The 22,428-nt window shown below is 36.7% G+C and overlaps 1 long non-coding RNA gene across 1 annotated transcript in view; it reads left to right on the top strand.

The window, feature by feature from the left end:
* Window positions 1-22,428, top strand: part of LOC130682566 (uncharacterized) — a 61,221-nt gene that overhangs the window by 15,464 nt on the left and 23,329 nt on the right. Inside the window, exon 5 of the long non-coding RNA XR_008995776.1 lies at window positions 16,612-16,702. This is a non-coding gene — a long non-coding RNA (uncharacterized LOC130682566). The remainder of the gene's footprint in view (window positions 1-16,611; window positions 16,703-22,428) is intronic.

Genomic DNA, 22,428 nt, shown 5'->3' on the forward strand with positions numbered 1-22,428 from the left:
AGATATATACTCTACATGATTTTATTCCACAATATGTTCACTTCAACAATTTTAGCAGTCAGAAATTTTTCTCCAGTTTCCCTAAATTTCCTCAAATTTAGAAAATCTAAAATGAAACTTTCCTTCCAAACTCCTATCCTGGGCAAGGAACTAAACAAAAATCTCTAATATGAATGGAAACACTGGAGATAATCATTATGGTTTCCCATGGTAGTCAAGATATCCCTTTCCAAGTTTTTCTATGTATAGATCATTATTAGGTCTAGAAAGGAAGCTAGTCTTTAAGAAGTGTACCCAATTTAGAGGTATAGATCATTACTAGGTAGGGCCTTTTATCCTTAGCTGTGCATATATGAAGAATGGATATGGGATACATAATTGAAATAGAACCGGTCAAGAATACGGAGACAATACCAAATAAATGAAGACAGTGTCAAATAAGGGGTAATACTCAAACCTATTTTTATTCTTCCAGCAGGTGGCAAACTATTCCCTGCTGTCAGTTTTGACTAAGTTATGACACTGTAACAAACACCACCAAGATCTCAGTGACTCACAACAAAATTGTGTTTCTATCTGAAATTGTATGTTTATCATCCTTTGGCTCTGACTCTGTTTCATGTTGTTTTCTCCACTATCCAGGCTTACTGAGGGTCTCTATCTAGAACATTATCAGTCTCATGTAGAAAATGTAAGTCAGAGGCAATACAGAATTTGTGGGAAATGAGTATGGGCATTTTCTCTTAAATCTCCCTAGCGAATGACTGGCCATAGTCAAATATGTGTTGATGTTTGACACCAAAAGACCTGGGGTTATATTGCAAAGAGGGCCACTAAAAGAGGGTGTTTAAGAAGGGGCAATGAGTATGTATGCTGAACCATAATGCAGCTTACTACATTGGCCTCTATGTCAGAAAAGGGATGACTTGCAGTTGAAAATGTCATGCAGCCTCATATCACTTCCCCACAAAAATAACTATTAAAATACAACCATTTCTTCAAAAAAAAAATCAAGACTGACTGCAAACTAAATGAGAGACTCTTGATGAATGCAGCAGGGGAGACTAGACAGACAACCAAATAACAGTTGGTATGTAGTGTGATCATATATCTCAGTTTGCCAGAGATAATCTCCTTTTACTTTTTTAGAAAGGATCCTGAGGTTGTATATAACATTTTTATAATGATATGTTAAAGCAGTGGTGGCCAAATATGTGGGTACTCCTAGGAGTATGTAATGCCTCTCTCTACGTGTTTATGTCTCAGAAATATTAGGTCCTGAAAAGCATGAGGAATTTGGTTGCCACCGGCTTTCCCTGGGGTGATGTCTGTGACAGTCTGGAAAGGCTCTTCACCCTCCCCACCCCCCACAGATTCTCTAGTATCTTTCTGCTTTTGGGTAGAAACACCTCAGCAGAACTGAACTGTCACTGTTAAAACAAGCAGAAGCAGGGGAGAAGTGGTCTAAAATGATCCTGTAAGTCTGAGTGAGTACAGGGAGAACCTGTGGAAACTGTCATTTTGTATGTCTTCTCTCAGTGTGAGTACAGCAGAGCCAGCTGGTGGGATGGCAAGACAGCAGAAAATGAGACCTGTTCACAAAAGATGAGTAAAGTGGCACAACAACTTGTTGATAGTAATTCAAATTCTAAACAATGTACATGCCATTTATTCCAGGGGCTTTTCTTCTAGAAACTCACACTAAGGAAATAATCATAGCTACAAGCAAAGAAGAATTGAGGCAATTGCCTTCTATACTATTTTTAGAACACTACAATACACTAAGTACAGTGCTAAGCACTTTGCACGCATTTTTTATTTAATAATGTCAACAATGGTAAGAACTCTGGATGATCATCCTCTTTTCCCAAGAAACAAACTGTGGTCTTAAGGTTTTTTAAGTAACTTACCCCATAAGCAGAAATGGAAAAGTAAACATTTCAATCCAGATGTCAGTCTAGATATGTCAGAACAGCTTCCCTATGCTGTTCTCAAAAAATTTGAAATGACCTAAATAAAATTACCCAAATCTCAAAAAATTTGAAATTACCTAACTTAACCATCTATTATCTACATTATAGTTCAAATATTCAAAAACAAGATAATTGCAGTTATTGAAAATAATATTTTAGATGAAAGAGGACATTGGGCAGAGAGGGTAGCTCCAGGAATACATCCATCCACATGAACATTGAAAAATCTAGCAAAAACTATTCTAATTAACTGTGTCAGAACTTGGATGGCAGCCAAAGGCTTACAGCAATCAAGTCAATGCTGATTCAAGAAAAGGGTAACTTAGAAACAGTAGAAACGCTTGGTGTTTTTGCTTCCATTCGCCCCACTCCCTCCTTGGCTTGCCAGCAGTCTTGAAGATGGCAGACTATTTCCCAGCATGGGACCCTTGTCCCTAGTTCCACAGCGAACAGAATAAACCTTATTCTCAAAAAATACTATGTTTACTTGTTTTAACATGACTGGGGGACACCTGAAGACTAGTGCAAGGTGCGTGACTTTGGTTTGCCTACTACAGAATTCCCATAGTGTGGAAAAGTAGTAGTCCTTCCAAAAAAAGTATTGTAAGGCAAATGAGTAACTTGCTGTGGCCTTTGGCCTAAGATTATAGCAAACAACAAAATATCTAAATATTTTATTTAGAAAGGGAAAGAGAGTTTTTTTCTTTTTTTGAAGTTAAGGAAGTGCCCATGTGTACTTGAGAATTTAAAAGTAGGTGCATTCCAGGATACAAGTCTGTGAAAGACACGAGTATATCTGTAAGCTTTCATGTTTCACTGATTTGAAGTGAAAAATGTGAATGCAGACTTTATAAATATATTATGGGAAAATAACTAAATAAATAGCTACAATACAAAGCAAAACAAACCCTGAAGAGGGGGTATCTGATTTCCAGAGTTTTCACATTTTATCACCCAAATATCCATTTTTTACCAAAAAGTGTGCAATGCTTGAAAAGAAATAAAGTATAGCCCATTCACAGAGAAATTACCAGAAACTATCTCTGAGGGAGCATAGGCAAAATTTTAAATAAACTATCTTAAATATGTTCAAAGAACTTAGCACAATAAATGAGCTTTATCTAATAAACATATAGCAATTAGTATATTCAGCCTTAAAAAGGAAGGAAGTTCTAACATATGCTACAACATGGCTTCACATAGAGGACATTACCCTGAGTGAAATAATCCAGTCACAAAAAGACAATCCCTGTATGATTCCACTTAAATGAGGTACTTAACGTCTTCAACATCATAGAGAAAGAAAGTAGAATGGTGGTCTCCAGGGGCTGTAAGAAAGAGAAGGAAGAGAGAAAGGGGCAGAAAGAATATTTGGAGGAACAACGGCTGGATACTACCCATATTTGATCAAAGACATGAATCTACACATCAAAGAATCTCAATAAATTCCAACAAGGATAAACAAAAAAAGATCAACACAAAGACACATTAAAATCAGATTGAAAAAAACCAAAGATAAAAAGAGAATTCTGCAAGCAGCAAGAGAAGTGACTCACACACAAGGGGTCCTCAATAAGATGATCAGCCAATTTCACAGAGGCCAGAAGGAAGTGGGACAGCAGTTTTAATGTTGAAAGAAAAAACTGCCAACCAAAATTTCTGTATCCGGAAAAATTCTCCTTCATGAGATGAAGAGGATATTAAGATTTTCCCAGATATATAAGAATGAAGTTGGTTTCCTACCTTACAATGAAGAAACCATGGGGTAAATCTTCATGTCCTTGAACTTGGCAGTGGATTTTTATGTTACATGACACCAAAAGTATGAGCAACAAAAGAAAAAAATAGAAAACTGGACTTCCTCTAATAAAAAAATTTCATGTATCAAACGATATTATCAAGGGCATTAAAAGATAACCTACAGAGTGGGAGGAAATATTTGCAAATCATATATTTAATGAGGGTCTAATATCTGGAATACATGAATATCTCTATTAACAACAAAAACAACTCAAAAAATAGGCAAAGGACTTATATAGAAATTTCTCTAAAAAAGATATATCAATAGCCAATAGCACATGAAAAATGTTCAGTATTAGTAGTCAAATCAAATCATAATGAGATTCACACATGCTAGATGACTATCATTTTTTTAAATTGAAAATAAATGTTCACCAGGATACAGAGAGATTAAAACCTTTGTAGATTGCTACTGGTTATGTAAAATAATGCAGCCACTAACAAAAAAGTTGGGTAATTCCTCAAAAAGTTAAATATATAATTACTATATGACCCAGCAGTTCTACTTCTAGATATATATATACCTAAAATTTAAAATAGGAATTCGGACAATTAATTGCACATAAATGTTCATAGCAGTATTATTCTCGATGGCTAAATGGTGTAAATAACCCAAATTTCCATCATCTGTTGAATAGAAAAACAAAATGTGGTAAATGCATACCATGGAATAATTTCAGCCATTAAGAAGAAAAAGATAAAGTAATGATATGTGTTAATACATGGATGTACCTCAAAAGCATTGTGCTAAGTGAAAGAGAAAGAAGACAGACACAAAACGTCACAAATTGTATATAATTGCATTTATATGAAATATTAAGAATATTCAGAAATATTGAGACAGAAAACCAGCTGGTGTTTTCCAGGACTGAAGGGGTGAGGGAATAGGAAATGACTGCTTCATTGATCTGAGAGTTTCCTTTTGAGGTGATGAAAAAGTTTTGGAACTAGATGGAGGTGGTGATTGCACCATGTGAATGTACCAAGTGCCATGGAAATGTACATTTTTAAATGATTGATTTTATGTTACTTGTATCCCACTTCAATTTTAAAAACACAATGTTTTAAATATTTTATGACATGAAAATTGTTGGGCATGCATGTTACTAACAGAATATGTATTGTGTTGTTGTGTGGGTGTGAATGTGTGCATTTGTTTATCTGCCTCACATAGATTCTACACCTTCAAAGGGCAGTTTTTTGAGAATTCTATTTTGTTCACAATTGTATTGCCAGGACTGAACCTAGCATTAGGATGCACTCAAAAAACATTTGTTGAATGAATGAATAAATCTATGAGCAGATGAAGGATCCAGAGATAGATTACTAAAGATAAACGCCAAAATGTTACCTCTTGCTATCACTCAGGGAATTATGGATGATTTTTGTATTCTTCAATTTGCATATTTACACTTCTCTAAAAATGTAGCTATTTAAATAAGTCTGTGTCATTTTGTAATGAAAACTAATGACAAAAAAAGTATTTTAAAAGGAATGGAATGGTTTTTAAATTAAAGATACCTGCAGAATTGCTCCCTTACCTATTCCAGTTAAAAAAAATTTTTTTAATCTAGGTAGATATTTTATCAGAGCATGAACCAAGCCTGCCACTAAATCCTTGGGAAAAGACATTGAAAATAATTGTCTTAGGACACTAGTAAAAATGTCTTAGTGCTCCAGATATTAAGCAGGCATTTTTCTTTTTGGGAGAATGGGAAAACAATGATGAATAGCAAACATTTTCTAGTAAAGAGATCTCTGATATAAAAACAAGAAGAATTTGATGACTATTTCATTATTGGAGATGCACATTGCTGAAAATATTCAACAGGAAAGGCAAGGTTAATGGAAATTAACATATAGTTTTTCAGAGCCCCAAGCAGGCAGATTAATGGTCTACTTAATAAGTGCAAGTCTCTCAGAGGTGGCTGTTTAATGAACAATTAGAGCACCCCAGATGTTAGAGGAAGAGTTGAAGACAGCATTGTATTTTGGAACTCATAATGAGTCTGGATATAATGAAATCTACTTCGATAATGAGATGGCAATAGCCCTGAAACATGGATCTCTGAAGCAGTGATGAGTTAACCTTTAAAAATCATTGTGAGATCTAGTTAAGAGAAAGAGGTGAAAGCTCAGATTATTTAATCTCATTAGTTGGAAACTTCCACAGCACTCACTAAAAATCAGGCTCATTATAATAGAATGATAGTGGAGGCCTCCACTATATAGGAATAAACATTGTTTTCACCGGGATATTGTTTGAGACTAAATCAGGGAATTTAAATTAGGGAGGCAAAAGCCTTAAACATTTATAGTTACTGAGAGAAAAAAAAAACAGAATAAAGCAGGCATCTGCACTGGTTTCATTTTATCAGAATTGACTTTTCAACTTTAGCTGGAGGCTGTCATATTTCTCTAGAGAATTCATTAATGATGCATTTGGAATTTCAATAAAAATCCAAAGTGAGAAAATAACAGGAGCTCCCTGTCCACGAAGGAAATCAGAATCTGTGTGTTTAATATGACATCATCTTGCCACATCTGCACTGAAATAACCAAATGCAACAGGAAAATCCAACATACTGTCTAGAGTTTTTAATTGCAAGCAATAGGAAAACCTGGAATTTTCTGAAAGGATAAGTCACACACAGAGTCACCAAGCATCCTTGAGATCATATTTGGGAAATAGCTGGACTCAAGGGCAACTGTACACTGAGATCTGTTCCCTGCCACTGTCACTCCACTGATACTGATGCAGAGGATTCAAGATGCCACCGTGTACACTGTTGCATCTGGAAAACTGTTACTGTTGACCCACCACCGTCACCAAAACTGAGTCTGCGGTGCTCTCCCTTCCATGTGTTACAGACTCCATTACAAAGAGTGTGTCTAAATGTTAAGACTTAAATCCTTTGCCTGTCAGCTTGCTGAAAGGGAGGCTGGTTTCTCAGTTTCTGTAGGGGGCAGAGGGTTCTGTTTGCTATGAAGACTTAAACACAGAGGATGTCCCAATGATAGACTGGTAGCAGTGATTAACATTAACCACAGTGTAAATCTTTGGTTGTTCATATATCAATATATATGTTTCTTATACTTCATATATCAATATATATCAATACATATGTTTCTTATACTTCAAAACTTTGGTCTTGCCTATTCTAAAGCAACTACCCTGTATTGCAAGCAAAACATCTCATCTTGTTCCCAAGAGGGGATATTCAAAGTCGTGTTTTGTACTATGTCATCATAATCTGTGGGTATCGGTGTTCCCTTACCATCTGTATATAGGCGAAGTACTGAGTCATAAAGGTAGCCAGACCCCTTATTCTCAACTGTGGGTAAAATGAGAGAAAATAAAAGACATATTCTGCTTTCCAACACACACACATGAACACACATACATGTACACGCACATACACACATGGGAAGGAAAAAAACACATGCATAGCACATTAGTTCTGCAACTTAATTCTGTGACTAGTCAAAAGAGATGGATTTATGATTTTCTGTCTGTTGTAACAACTGAAGTTTACTTTTATCCTCACCCAGCACCTCAACTGCTCAGCAATCTGTCCACAGTGGGATGTCCCAAGCCTTCAGTCCTAACAGATCTGAACCCTCCGTGGTTCTCCCAGTATAGGGTTGCAGCAGTCCTACACTACTTGTTATTCTTGAACCTAGTAGTAAAACCATGTACCCTAGGGATCCATGGTGTCACCTATACTCCACAACATAGCAGCATAGCAGCCACCAATTACCTCTTGATATTTAAGATCTTTTACCTGGATAACATCATAACACTTTTTTGGGGAGGGGGTGGAGCAGAATACTCATCAATTAACATTAAAAGAACAAAGTGGCCTGATAACAATCTTATTCAGCTTCCAATTTAGTGGAAATACTGTTGTGTCCTTACCACAAATATTTCTCCAGTTAGCACTAAAATCTCTAAACAAGAGTTCAGAATGTAAGCAAATATTTTGCCAATAGATCTTGAGGGCTTATCGTGAAGAAATCAGCATTCCCCAGAAAGTCCTTTCTAAATCCAGTAGATATCAGGGTAGTAAAAATATTTTGTTGTTCCTTTTATGTCAGATGGAAAAGAATATATAGATGCCCCAAAAGTACCCACATAACTTCTAATATCAGAGAAACAAAGTCCTAGTTGACAGTATAGGTGATCAAATCAGACAGTCCTAGATTACTTTTACTCAAGCCAGTTATTGACATGGGCTCTTGGGCAAGTCACTTAATATCTCTCGAGCCTCAGTTTTCCCATCTGTAAAACAGAGTTAACAGCAACTACACGAGGATGTTAACTTTATTTTTTCTTGTAATAAGATAATAAAGTGCTTACATAGCACATTGCCTGCTAATGTGACTGCTTGATTCACTGAAGCAGGAGTCATAGTTAAAGTACTCTGGAACCAGTACGCCATAGTCACCTGTCAGCTACAGCAGATTCGGGCTTTGATGCAAGAGCAGGGTCTTGGGGCCCAGACATCAGCCCTTACAATGGCAGATATTGAGGAGGTTCAGAGATCCATGATGATCAGGGTCCATGTGGGGAGCTGTGTTTTCCCAGACCATATAGGAGTATTTCTGTAGTATAACACCTGGAGCTGGTATGTGATAGCTGATCAACAGCTCATGAAACAGTAGAAACCCGTGGTAGTGATGAGAATGGTGAGCGAGATGACGGCAGCTGTGATGAAACAGCTCCTTAGTAAGGATAAGCAGAAAGAGAGAAATTATCCAGCGCACGCAAAGGCTACTAAAATGAGAACAAAAAAACACCCCATCCATAATGGGAGTAGGGTTAAAAAAAGGAAAATCATAAATTGAATGCAAATGATGTTCTTGAGATTTCAAAACACTACAGTTGTTCAATAGCTTTTAACGGAATAAAAATGTGACTCATTATTCTTGGAAATAGGAACACTCCATAATGTTTGGGTTTTTCCTAATGAAACAATTCATTTTTAAGGGAAATTTAATTTTGCCTGTCAGTGTTTTCTTCCAGCCAAATGGAAAACTCTTATCGTGAGTTAATTATATTTCATTTTCTAGGATCAGTGAGAAAAGAAAACAGGAGAATAGTCAGCTTCTAAGCCATATGTTTTGTCACACAGAAGAAAATAATACAGTTGACTTTGTTTTAGTTTTCATATATTTATATTTTAAAACAATAGCTCTAATTAAAGATCTGTTCTCTTTTTGAGAAACTATATTAATTTCAAGTCACATTGATTGAGCATCTACTACCTATTTGGCAGACAGCAGGGTACTGTGACTGGTAGGGCATGGTGTCTGTGAAGGAAGGCAACATTTAAGCTCAGTTCTCTCCTGCATGACAGATAAGTCCCCTGGCTATCTCTCTGAGCTCCTGTCTATTCCTCCCTGTTAACTGCTCCAGAAAGACAGGCTTATTTTGCAGTCCCTGGAGGAGGTCCAGCATCCATCTGCCTCAGGATCTTTGTAGTTACTCTGTCCTCTCTCTATAGTACTCTTGGCATGACTGTCTTCTTAACATTTACCTTAAAAGCCACCCTCTCAGAGAGGCCTCCTGTGATATTCTTAAAGTAGCAACAATCTCCCACCTGTCCCTCCCTTACTCATTTGTTTTATTATTTTAGAGATAGTTACCATTACCCAAAATATTTATGCATTTATGTACTTATGATCTACCCTCTAAATATAAACTCAACTAGACCAAGATCTCGGTGTGCTCACCGTGATGTCCTTAGGAATATGAACAGTTCTTGGCACATAGAGAGGATTCAATCATTATTTAAAGCAAAACTGAATCACTTGATTTCCAACTACATAGGTTCTGGAATTGCTAGAATTTTACAGTACCCTTGAAAATGGCTGTCATTCTATAGATCATGCACTTGGGGAAGTAAACATGCAGCTACCCTTGGGAATGGTTTGTGAGTTCTTTGGCTATATTATTATATCACAGTAGTAGATGGGGTGGAGTTTTGTATTAAAACAATATAATTTAAGCCTGAATTATGTGTCTTCAAATCTTCAACATTTTAGAGACCTGTTCCTAAGTCCTTGAACTAATTGGCACTCATCTATTAAATGTGGTGCCACTTCATCCAGTCCCATACTGTGAGGTTGTGCTAATTACGGTCTATCTAATTTTTAAACCCAATGTTCAAAGCAGAAACAAGAATTTTTCCTCTGGCTCCTTGTGCAGAGATCAAATAGCTCTAGGACTAAAAGAACAATAGGTCAAATGTGAAACCACACATCTGAAGTTAGAGGAAAAGGGAAGAAAAGGAGATAGCCAGATAAGAACTTTTAAGGGAAGAGATGTTCATATTGGAGAAAGATAAAAGAAACAAAAGGAGGAAAAAGGCTCCTGCTCTATAAAGTTTTCCAGAGCTCACAAAAATACGAAAAATCCACCCATGTAAATATTTAGCTAGCATATCATGATCATCTAATTGCTGACAGATAATTTGCAAAGATTGTGCACACAACAATAGATATTTACATAAAAGAAACTAAGAGAAGATTAAATATTCCCAGCATAATAACAAGAAATGTAAAAATGCATGGGAAAATTATAAGAACAAATAAGAAATGTATGTTGAAAAAATAACAATACTTAATTTCAATAAATAAGGATATTGTTTGATTGTATTGTTGAATAGAAAGATTGAATAATGCAAATATGAAAATGATTCCTAAGCTGAGTTCAAGTCAAAATCCTAATTATTCATTTTTTAGAAAATTTTACAAAATTATTCTGAAATTCCTCCAAATTTAGTATAAAAATGTACAGTAATTCTCTCAAATAATTTTGTGTAATTTATTCATTCCAGGGGAAAACATAGTTATGTTGGAATTTGAAAAAAAGAATTGGAAAATTTTAAAGTGGTAGAGAAGTATAAAGATTACTTGGAGTTTAACATTAAAGAATATCACAATTATGTATATAGACAATATAATTTTTTTTATTTTGCTATCATTAATCTATTACATGAACAACACTGTGGTTACTAGATTCCCCCCATTATCAAGTCCCCCCCGAAACGCCATTGCAGTCACTGTCCGTCAGTGTAGTAAGGTGCTGTAGAATCACTACTTGTCTTCTCTGTGCTGTATAGCCCTCCCCGTGCACCCACCCAAATTATACATGCTAATAAGAATGTCCCCTTTCTCCCCCCCACCCCCTTATCCCTCCCTTCCCACCCATCCTACCCAGTCTTTTTCCCTTTTGTAACTGTTAGTCCATTCTTGGGTTCTGTGAGTCTGCTGCTGTTTTCTTCCTTCAGTTTTTCCTTTGTTCTTATACTCCACAGATGAGTGAAATCATTTGATACTTGTCTTTCTCCGCCTGGCTTATTTCTTTGAGTATAATACCCTCTAGCTCCATCTATGTTGTTGCAAATGGTAGGATTTTGTTTTCTTCTTATGGCTGAATAATATTCCATTGTGTATATGTACCACCTCTTTATCCATTCATCTACTGATGGACAGTTAGGTTGCTTCCATTTCTTGGCTACTGTAAATAGTGATGTGATAAACATAGGGGTGCATCTGTCTTTTTCTAACTGGGCTGCTGCATTCTTAGGGTAAATTCCTAGGAGTGGAATTCCTGGGTCAAATGGTATTTCTATTTTTAGTTTTTTGAGGAACCTCTGTACTGCTTTCCACAATGGTTGAACTAAATTACATTCCCACCAGCAGTGTAGGAAGGTTCCCCTTTCTCCACATTCTCGCCAACATTTGTTTTATTTGTCTTTTGGATGGTGTCCATCGTAACTGGTGTGAGTAGACAATATAATTTAAATAATATGATACTGGCCACTGACTAGACAAGCAGATAAATATATTAGATAGAAAGCCCTAGAAATAAACCACAGAGTATGTAACTATTCAATGTATGAATGATATGATGTTCTAAGTTAGCATTAAATACTCAAGTTACTCCATAAATGGTGTCAAAATAATTAGCCAATTCTTTGGGTGAAGGTGTTTAACTCTATGTATCAAAATAAAATTTCAAAATGATCAAGGAATTAATAGTAAAACATGAAACCAAAAATAGAGCTAGAGTATAAGTGCTAATATAGTATTTATTCTGGAGAAGGTCTTTTTATACATGACACCAAAGGGAGAAATTATAAAGGCATTGATAAATTAAAATCTTTCATCATCAAAACACAGCTAAAAGACAAAAGTTCCATTCAGAATTGACTAACATTTATTCTTTTGTAGAACTCATAAGGTTTACTCTAAAGTATTAAAATAATTCAGGAAAGTACAAAGAATATAAGAAGAGTGACTTCTAAGCTTTCCTGCAGAGATTATTATATAGTGAGCATAAATTTTGGTGAATTTCATTCCAAATATTATCTTCTCTTCATTGATACTCCTAAAATTGTAAGAATATAATTTTACTTATTATGTATGTTCTGATAACCTGCTTTTCTCCAAATAGTATGTTCTGAAAATGTTTTCATTGGAAATAATATAGGTATAGGTCATCATGTTAAGTAACTGTATATTATTCCATCATACAGCTTATACTAAAATTCAATTAATCAGTCTTTTTTCCTGATTGGCATAGCATTGTTGTAATATTGTGTAATTATTTGTTGAAATCTTTCTCCCATGCAGCATAGTAAGTGCCCTGACATCAGAGATGGTCTGCCATTTTGCTTACTGTAATCCCAGGGCTCAGTTTGGGATATGGCTAAAGTGGGTTCTGTAAAAGTAGTTATTGGGTAAAAGACTGAAGTGTACTAGATACTCAAGGGTAACTCATTTTGAAAACAAAACAGATACTGTATATAGCCTGGGGGGGGGTCAGTCCCAGGATTTGTAATCCATATTTGTTAAGAATCTGAGTGGCAAAGCCAATGGATGTTACAAAATTTATGGGAACTGATTCTCATTAAACCATGTGATCATGAACCTGCCATCACTATACCTTTGATGAAATTAAGGACCATAGTAACTTGGGGAATAATATTACTAATATGGGAAATTACATATTGGTCCTTAACTGGGATCAGCCATGTTGGTAAAGGAACTTACACAAGAACTTCACATTTTTTTACAAAATCTGTTTTGAGTTCCCCAGAATGGACTAAGTAAGAAGGAGAAGGGGCTCACATTGGAGTCACTGGCTGACAAAATGACATTTCTCTATAGAAATTTCAAGGTACCCAAGCATAAATGGACAAAGATTATAGAACACAGCAACAAATAGTAGAAAAGTGATGGGCAAAGTCTGCATGAACAGTGAGAATTGAATGGTTCAATCAAGTCTGATTGATTGGCAATGTCTAATTATGAGGAGAGAATCCTCATAATCATGCACTTGAGGAAGTAAACATGCAGCTATCCTTGGGAATGGTATGTGAGTTCTTTGACTATATTATTATATCACAGTAGTAGATGGGGTGGAGGTTTGTATTAAAACAATATAATTTGTTTTAATAATAGTGACTAGTTCGCCATCTGTAGAGCAGGCATTTCTTAAACTATCTGCGGAGTAGAGACCTTTTTTTCAATTTCTCATTTATTTCAGACTTATGTCATACAAAATACAATAAAAAATTTTTCAGCAGTATGAAATTGCTTTAAAATTTCTAAGCACTTCTCCTTGATTTTCTATACTTTCCTGTTTGAGAACCGAAGATAAACCATTCAGAACCTGGCATCAGCCTGTGGAGGGTGCTTTGTGTAGTACAGTTTTACACAGCTTTTGTAAACACATTCATTAATTTAAAATTGAAATGTCTTTTAAAAAATGTGGATCCCAAATATATCAGATATATACATACTTAGGGTTACTTGAAGAGCTCTCCACTGTGGTATATTCATCTCAAAGTAAAATGTGTGTGTGTAACATTGACCACACTGCAGAATATGGGAACTGTTTGTGCCATAAATATCAAACCTGGAAACTTTGTTGTTATTCTAAGTTTTGTACAGCAAACACTAAGTTGATATTTAATATATTTCACAGTATAGGAACTACTCTTCCGTAGACAAAAATCTCTTGACATTTTCTTTTATCTGTCCATTTTCCCCTCTATAAATAAAACTATCCTCTAAGTCCATTCTTGGGGAAAATATTATCTGGAGTTCATGTGCATCAGGAAAGAAAAGAAAGGAAGAAAAATATATCCAGGAATCCTTTCCAAAGAGCTAATTAGCTTTAAGTATTGGAAGCCAACAGGATGGCCCGCACTCACCCTAGAGGGCAGATAGGCCTTATTTCCCTGTAATACACTCACAGCCTCTCTTAATAGTTGAAGTCTAGCAGTAGAAACCCAGAGGTTGAGTTTTCAATGCTGTTAGATTATCCCAGGGCAGCATCAATTTCTGGCAGCAGTAATGCATGCAGTGGCTTTCCGGCAGGACACAGCCACAAGGTTCCTGGCAGAGCCACTAAGCAAGGTTTTTGTAAGCAGATCCGTATCACCTTTGACAGGACGAACATATGGCTTTGAATTTCTGGCCAATGCCTCCTTCATGGTTCCTGTGAGAAGAGACCCCTACACGATCTCTGGCAACACTGCCATGCAACGTAAAGGATTTAATTCCTGGAAGTACATAGCCACAATGATTTGCTACAGAACAAATTCCAAAGTTGGTTTCCTGCCAACATAAAATTCTATAGGTCATGTCAAGGCCAACGCCACAGTGAGTTAGTGAGTTTTCAGCAAGAAGATATTGAGCTGATCTTTTAATAGCCTTCATACTCACACTTTGCCCTATTCTTAAGTGTTTCCATCAACACTGAGTACAAATGAATTGTTTTCTACGTAAAAGAATATCACAATTGTTTATACAGAAGATCAAAGCCTAATTGGGCTACCCTGAAAATGAACTAAGATATGATATGAAAAAGAACTTCCAACATCAGCACTCTCTGGAAGACTCATGCCAGAAGATGATCATCAAAAAACCCCAACAAAGATCCACGCACTGCTACAGCTGGAGATGCACTCATCCCACCAGTTCCTGGACTTGCCATGGGAATGAAGGAGATATCTAAGCTGGCCTGTGCATACAGTAAAACAACAAATTTGACTGGATCTATACTGTTGGAACTCAACCAAGAATTAGGAGAAGTGCAAATTGTAGCACTCCAAAATCTTACAACTACAGACTATTTACTGTTAAAAGAACATAAGGGATGTGAACATTCCCCAGGAATGGGTTGTTTTAATTTGTCTGATTTCTCTCAGACTGTTCAAGTTCAGTTGGACAATATCCACCATATCATAGATACGTTTTCACAAATGCCTAAGGTGCCTAACTGGTTATCTTGGTTTCACTGGAGATGGCTGGTAATTACAGATATGCTTTGGTTATGTAACTATACTCCTATTATGTTAATGTGTGTGCGCAATTTAAGTAGTAGCTTAAAACCTATACATGCTGAAGTTACTCTACAAGAAAATATGTCACAGAAGTAATCAATCTTCCCATGTTTTCTTCCGCCTGCTACTTCTATAGCTTTTCTTCTTCCTTCCTAATTACAACCCTTAAATAGAATTCGTGCCTCATATCAAATTTACCGAGTATCATAATTCTTCCAAGTGGTAAAGATACCTCAAGACAAATGCTGGGCATAGAAGCTACAGGGCATAAATATGCAAAGAAATAAAAAGCTAACCATTTCAAACAATAAGGCTTCTCTCTCACTTACCAATTCTACATTTCCCTGTATGGCCCCGGAAGATGACTGGTTAGCCAGAGATGGGTAAGATTCCTCAAGGGAGGAACAACCTAAGACAGGCACAGTCGCAGGGGGGTCATCAGGTGAGAAATTGGGGATCAACAGAGGTGAGGCTTAGAACCTCACCCCCCCTGTTCTGAGAGAAATCTTCTGCATACGTGGATGTTTTATTGCCCTTGTCTAGCTTGGATTAACACATAGTCTACAGGCACACACCTGATCATCTACATTTGCTCTCCTACAACACTAAACTATGTTTTCTACCTTTATCTTGTATCTACCTACCACTTCAGCATTTTATTAAAAATAATAATAATAAAGAGAGAAATGTGGTATCTACATATAAATCAAGTATAAAAACCAAATGAGTATTCATATTTGAACTGACTGTTTATAGTTCATAATGCATGAGCAAAACCGAAAGTTTCTGTGATGACTGCCCTTGTACTGTTTACTATGTAACTTATTCATTATGTAAGAATTTGTTCTCCATGTAAGAACTTGTTTGTTATGCCTCAGAAGATTGGAGACTGACGAAAATTAGGCTTGGGGTGGATTAATGATTGTGCATTGAGCATTGACTCCCCTATACAGAATTTTATTTTTGTTAACAACCATTTGATCAATAAATATGAGAGATGCCCTCACAAAAAAAAAAAAAAAAAGTACAGACTTCCAATGGTAAAATAAATAAGTAACCTGGATGTAATGTATAGCATAAGGAATATAGTCAAGATATTGTAACAGCTTGGTAGGGTGATAGCTGGAACCTAGAATTGTCATGTATATAAATGTTTTATCACTGTGTTGTACACCTGAAACTAATGTAATGTAATACTGTGTGTCAACTACCCTTCAATAAAAAATAATTATCTACAAAAAAAAAAAAGAATATCACAATCGTGTGATGTGTTTTGTGCATGCACATATGTGAGCATTTAACAGCACCTCTCACTTGTCCATCTAACATAATGAATCAATCACAAGTAGTTCAAAATTTCACTTTAATTTGCAAAAGCCAATGCACATTACTGGCATTAATGAGTATGGAAAGAACAATACATCCCACAGTTCAAAATGCGATTTAATTCTTTCACCTTTTTATTCTGACCACAGATTAATTCAGCAGCAAATTGACTGCAGATATCTGAAGAGAAGAAGCTCTGGCTTTTGAAAGGTGATTAAAGTTCAAGGTGAAGGGCAGGAGGTAATATATCCTTCACTGGCGGTGATGCATCATTGCATTTTCCTAAACCAGCACTATGTACAATGCATGTATTTACTACACTGCTCTAATACTGCTTTTGTTAGGAATGTTAGATAGAAAGATAGACGTGAGCAGCCCGAAAAGGGGAAGATAAGACTCAAGGAAGAAGCTGCCCAAACCTGGCCCAGGTTGGGGGTCCCAGGTGGAGACCACAAAGGCTTTGCAGGGAGGTAACTTCCTCCCCAACCAGATCCTGACTGAGGGATCTAAGAAGAACCCACACCACCCCTCGGCATGTGGAAAGGACGTGCTCCCTAAGAGGGACAGCTCTGTGAATGGACCTATAAATCAAATAACCCCACCTGTCAGTCAAAGAGGCACCTCCTAACCAGGATGCAGCACACAGGCCTCCTGCCTAGCAGATTGGAGGCCTTTGTCTACCTGGACGCTGGCCCGTACCTCCCTTGGGGTGTATTCAAATAGAACTTTCCCTCTGCCTCGCTACTGTTGTCTCTGTCTTCCAGTTCTCTATTGCAGCGGGGACCAAGGACTGAGAAAAACTCACCCCTTAGCACTTCCATGCCACCAAACTCGACAATGTCACATCACATTGTCCTAATATTTCTGTCATAATGGGGTTGCTCTGCTCAGGGTGACCTCAATACATACTGATTCAGATAAGAGATTTCTCAAATTAAAGATCACAGAATCACTAAATTTTATTTGATTTATATAAAATACTCAGCTGACCAAAAAGCAAGCATTCAGCTTAAAATAAAACAAAATGCTTTTTAAAGATGGTTATTATTCAACAAAAGTAAACAAAAAAATCATTCAAGATCACTCCCTGCCTGTTTCTTGGTGCCTCTGGAATCTCATTATAGCAATTAATTCAATGTAGCTTTTTTAATTTGTGAATTTTTATCCTTATAAAAATACTGTCCTCAAACTGAAGGCTATTCACACTTGAATAACCCTTAAGATATATGCAGATTCATATATAAAATGATACAGCGAAAAAATGTCTCTGTGAAATGCAGAACTACAGAATTTACTGGCAAATGAAGATTATGTGTGTGAGGCTTGTTTTCCTTTTGTTCATTTTGGCATGCCTAAGAGATAGAAAGTAAAGTAAAGCTTAGAAACAATCAGAAAGAACATTTTCTGAGTGGCCTTTGGGACTAGAGCACTGTGTTGATGGATATACTTAGCTGTAATTCCAAATCAGCTCTTACCTCCAAATCCCTTCTCCAAAGCCTGAAAAAGGGCCCTTAAGCTGGTTTCTGTCTTTCTTTTTCTTCAGTAGCTGCAAAGGCATCCTCAAGTAGGTGAAACTTGTTTTTCTCCCATAATCATTTAATAATTTTAGAATTGTCTTACTCTATCTGTTGCAAAGTTTAAGAAGTGATTGTCATGGACTTTCAATATTTCATCCATTTACTTGTTCAATCAACAAATAATGATTAAATAGAAAATATGTGCCAGTTACTGAAATACAATGTTTGGGTGTGGAACCCTTTTAGGGTTCAAAAACTCTGAACCTCCTCCTTGAAACATAATAAGGGAAGCCTTGTCAATTATATTATTTTTGTCTCCTAAAAGAAATAAGTCAAAGAAAAGGAATGGAAATATAAAACTTACAGTTCAATGAAGTTGAAAGATCTCGAAATATTCAAGGGAATCATGGCTTAATTTGAAAAACAGCATGTCATACTACTCTACTAAATGCATGAATAATGTAATTTAGTGCAAATAAGATACAGGAATGAGACACCAGGAAAAAACAACAACTTTTAACTCACCAACATTTTGTTTTGCAATTTTGTGTTAATGCAGGACCATCTCACACTGATGCTGGGGTTCTTGTTTGTGGAGCTGAAGAATGAGCTTCACAAACAGTCAAGGTAGGAGAGCAAGGTACAGGCTTTTATTTATAAATAAAGTGAGAGAATGGAACTCCTGGCTCACACCAGGAGGGGACAAGAGAGCTCGTAGTGGTGTGTTGTCTACGGAATTTTATAGGCAGTTGAGGATTTTTCGAGAACATGAAAACACTTAGGGGTGTGGACTTGCATCACCTGCCCTGTCCTCAAGGTGGGCTTGGTCATAGTCTGATTGCTGGGGCTGACAGCGGAGTCGCAGGTTATACTGATACCCTTGCAGAACACTCAAAATATTCCAGGCCAAGTTGCTCTTGGCCTTTTGACCTTTAACTGATCTCACTGAAGATGTCTATATTTTTAGGTATCTTTCTCTAGAGAATTAGTGTGACCTTGACTTTGCATAATGCTTAACAGAGTTTCAATGGGGACTTCTTTGCCCATTGTTTCATTGCTCTGACTTTAAATATTCCACCTTGCTTTTCTCCGGAGGCCCTCACCCTACTCTGACTACACTCACCGTCCCTGTCTCAACAGTACCTCACTAAGTGCCAATGTTTCGAGCCAACGAGCTTGAGCATCATTGATTTGGCTGGTCCTAACAACTTGGTTCAAACCCAAGAGACAGGTAGAACACAGGGGAGAAATAAATTTGGCTTGGTAGAATCATTGAGAATGACGCCAGCTCTCAGCTAATTGGAAAAGACTGTTGGTCTTTGGCTTTTCTTTGACTTTTTATGTTGTGACATGGGACCTGAGTTTCATGGCTGGTAATTGTAGCAGAAGTAGGTCAGTAAGGGGCAGGTTCATCCTGAGATATCAACAGAGATGTCTGGCTCTCTCCCAGCTTGGGCAGGGCGACAGGAAGGGACCACCAGGTGAACTGCTCAGCGTTCACTGAACTACTCCGAGAGCGATGAATATATTCCTAAGCAAGAACAGTGACTGAGCTTTTGGGTTTCAAATGGAAATATGCCCCCCTTGTCCCCTGAGAAAAGGCCATTATTGCCTTTTTGAAAGCACTTATTAGGCACTAAAGAAAATTTTCTGATAACATTATGCTATATAAGGAACAAGGAAAGGTTCCTTGAAAGTTAAATAAACAACCCAAGAATGCAGATCTAGCACCTGGCAGATGCAAATTGGGAGAGCAGGTTGGTCTTCTGGACAGTCAGCTGCTCCCCGGCCCCCACCGCTCGACTCTCCCTGAGCTTGTGGTTCCACCTTCCCAGTAGAATTGAATGACCAAGGCACCATTTTCCCAGTCATTTGAGAGCACAGATCTTGCAAACTACGTTTTTCATATCCATGCCCACAAACCTCCCAGGCTGCCTTTATATGAGGTCAGCAATATAAGATTTCATCGTGAAGTACCGAGTTCTTAAACCCATGATGCCTACTCTCGTTTTTCCATGATTTAAAAGAATAACAGTCATAGGAGAAGAAAACATAACAAATATACTAATTAAGGCATTTTTCCTCCCAAGGAAAATAATTTTAGATCAACTGTTCAGCCTTCATTAAAGCCATTATCATTTTATGGACTAAAAAATACATTTGAGTTTCCAAATGCTGTGTTCACAGCTGGATTGCCTCCTACTCCACATTTTATCAAACTATGGTATAATCAGGGTACAGGTTAAGGTAACACATTATTAGGTCGCCCAAGAGAAGTGTAAATGAACTCCGCCTTGTAAATCGGCTAATTACGTTTTGTGTCACATCGTTAGCTATAAAAAGTCTTTACACTTGAATGTATTTTTGACCCCAGAATTCAAGCCTATCATTTATAAAAAACACAATAGCATTATTCAAAGACATGTTATAAGTGAGCTATGAAAGAAGGATTTCTTCAATTCTTCTCAAATTTAAAATTAGTTCCTGACTATCAATCTATTAACTGTTCATTGTTGAAAATTTAGGAAGATATTAAAAACCACAAAGAAAAAATAAAAATTGCTTGAATCCCTCAAGCCAGAGGTAACTATTAATATTTGACATAGTCTGTCTTTAAACATATATATATGAAAAAATATAATGTGAAAATATACTTATATGTTCACAAAATAGAAGCAGTAGTATACTACTCATTTATGGCCTAAAATTATTTTCTTAATAAGCTAGGAGAGGATCTCTATGTTATGGAAGCATTTTATATAAAGTTATATTTATAGGTGTAAAAACTCATAATGTACCAACACTTATTAGTCTATACTCTATTATCAATTATTTGTTCAAGTTTTTAAACTATTATAAACAATCCCAGCAGAAATATACTTATAGCAAAAACAATGATATCAGCCTCTGTGATGGTTTACTAAGAGTGAATTAATAGAAAGAGTCAAAGAATACATATTATTAAATTCTTTCTCCTAAAAAAATTATACCAACTTAATACCTAGCAGCAGTGAGAAAAAACTGTTTATCTCTTTCATTGTTGAGAGTGGTTATTATCAAGATTTTTGAACTTGCCAATTTAATAAAGATTTTATCTCATTTTTATTTAACTCAAGGTCTTTGATTACTACTTACATGGACAAATTTTCAGTAAAGTCATTGGTCATTTGTATATTCTACTTTTTTATTGGATTCATTCATTCATTCATTCTTAAGTACCTTCTGTGCTACAGGCAGCATCATTCCAATTGCTGGGAATACAGTGCTGAGCACTACAGACCCCAGCTCTCAGGCGACGCACCTGCTTTTGAAGGGAGTCAGACAGGCAGAACCTAGGAAATAAACAAATTAATTTTCAGACTGTGTATTAGCTCCTTGGGCTGCTGTAACAAATTACCTCAAACTGGGTGCTCAAACAACAGGAACTCACTCTGTTACAGTTCGAAAGGCTGGAAGCTGGAGCGCAAGGTGTCCGCAGGCTCCTGCTTCCTCTAAGACTCTCAAGGGGAGAGCCTTCCTTTCCTAGTCCAGTTTCTAGTGGCCCCAGGCCTACCTTGATTTATGGCCTCATTACTCTGATCTTTTCCTCCATCTTCTTCTCCGTGTGTATCCTCTACGTCTCTTTGTCCAAATCTCTCTCTCATTTCTCACAAAGACATCAGTCATTGGATTTTAGAGCTCACCGTGATTCAGTGTGGCCGCATCTTAATTTGATTATATCTGCAAATAACTTATTGCCAGAAAACATTGTATTCATGGGCTCTGGGGCTTAGGACTTGAACCCCTCTTTTTACTAATACAGGACTACCTATCTATGTACTTAGCTTTGCATTTATTTATATAACTATGTATCCATTGTTTTGTTTTATGAACTCTGTCTTGCCTGTGTGATCAGGAAAACAAAAAGAAAAAACTCGCCTTCAGAGTTTAACACTGTGGCTTGTCGTTTTATGATTTCTTCTTGCTCCTGTTTTGTGTGTGTGTGTTTCATTTATTTTACACATACTGCTTTCATCCATCTGGAAAATATTTTTGAACTAAAACTCATTTTGGTTTTTCTCACCATTTCATCAGAACAAAGTGGTGTCATGATGAAGGCCTCTCTGTCCATTGGCCCTAAACTCTGCACAGAACTGCAACCCCAAACTTCAATCCTCAGTGGAAACAATGATTTCCTTTACCAGGGTCTGGTATGTCCTTGTTTTAGTCAGTGTGGGCTGCTGTAACAAAAATACTACAGCCCTGATGGCTTAAACATTTATTTCTCCCCATTCTGGAGGCTGGGAAGTCCAAGATCAAGGTACTAGCACAGCTGGTGCTCATCGATAATCTTTTTGCTGGTTTGAAGATGGCTATCTTTTCTTTGTTACCTTATATAGCACAGCTAGAGAGAAGCAGCTCTGGTATATCTTCTTCTGAGAGCACTAATCCCATCACGAGGGCTCTACC

Source organism: Manis pentadactyla, chromosome 2 (genome assembly GCF_030020395.1).
Source record: "Manis pentadactyla isolate mManPen7 chromosome 2, mManPen7.hap1, whole genome shotgun sequence".
NCBI lineage: Eukaryota > Metazoa > Chordata > Mammalia > Pholidota > Manidae > Manis > Manis pentadactyla.